This window comes from Morone saxatilis, unplaced genomic scaffold (assembly GCF_004916995.1).
Source record: "Morone saxatilis isolate NCDOM2014 unplaced genomic scaffold, NCSU_SB_2.0 Contig21, whole genome shotgun sequence".
Lineage (NCBI taxonomy): Eukaryota > Metazoa > Chordata > Actinopteri > Moronidae > Morone > Morone saxatilis.
In genome coordinates, this window is record NW_023339774.1 from 2273504 (window position 1) to 2274732 (window position 1229).

Here is a 1229-nt window from a genome sequence, read left to right on the forward strand (position 1 = left end):
GCTTGGTTAGTGATTATGGAATGAGGCATGTCATGTGTGTCTATCAGCACAGCTCGAGTTGACTGCCTGAACTAGCTTGCCTGAACTTACTTTAGTCACAAATGAGATGATGGAACTTAGGTTTGACCCCTAGAGTGATGAGTTTGAAGGTTTATCGAGCTCCAAAACACTGCACAGTATGATAAGAATATTTAACAACAATCACCAAGAAAACTGTGGAATTATGAATTATGTATAAATTAAATACTGAAAAAAAAGGCTTCCCAAGCAGGTCCGTGATAAACTACAGAAATAGAGAGGGGAGCTATGTGGATGCAGAAAAGTAAGGGAATTGAATATGCCTAATATGTGCTCAAATACAAACACTCAGTGAAATAAAAAACACAGAGAAGGCTTACATTGGCAGCTGGATTGCAACACATTAAGGAAGAGTGCCAATTAAGGCGTTTCTTTTTTGTGTTCTTCATGCCACTGAGTTCCTGTATTTGTGCACATATTGAGCATATTAAATTATCTCACTTTTCTGCAATCAAGAGTTACCTGCCTTTTTTCACAGTACAAAGTAAGCTAGCAGGAATCTGTGTCTTAATGTATGTGATGTGCTGTGTAGTCCACGCAGTGTGCTGCTGTTGTGGCAGCTTTTATGCCAGGGCCCTATGTTGGCACCCCCACTGAGCAAACATAGTGGTCTGATTGAAAAGAATGAGGAGTTTTTTTTTTTTTTGAGACTTATATTTTTTTATTTTGTTTTACAATACAAACAAAAGCGAACCAATACAGTTCCAACCATATAACAAATTAAAGAGGCTGTGGGCCAGATGACCCGACAGTAGCAACAACAACAAAATAAAACAAGGAGCCCAAGGCAGCGTTGGTGTATCCAAAGTAAAACTTCAGCATAGAGATTTGACCGGTAACCACTGTACCATTGGCATATGAGGAATCACAATCCTTAAATAGAGTAGCGTCCACATTATAATGTCCACGTGATTACTTCTGGAGCGCCCTCACCACCTTCATCCTACCTCTATAGTAAAAAAAAAAAGTGACAGGTCTAAAAGAAAAATAGGTTAAAAATAAAATAGTATACACAAAGTATATACAAAATAGTATACACACGCAGTCACAAATGCATACACATATAGTGCTAGTACTGATAATTTGTCAAGACAGAGGTTGACCCTATCCCTGAGATATACTTATGGATCCTAATCCAAAAAGCCTGTACC

The 1229-nt window shown here is 38.2% G+C and overlaps 1 protein-coding gene across 2 annotated transcripts in view; it reads right to left on the reverse strand.

Annotated features, from left to right (window-relative positions):
* LOC118332209 (protein FAM240B) overlaps positions 1-1229 on the reverse strand; it is a 12775-nt gene that overhangs the window by 1563 nt on the left and 9983 nt on the right. The gene's annotated exons all lie outside the window — the stretch shown is intronic.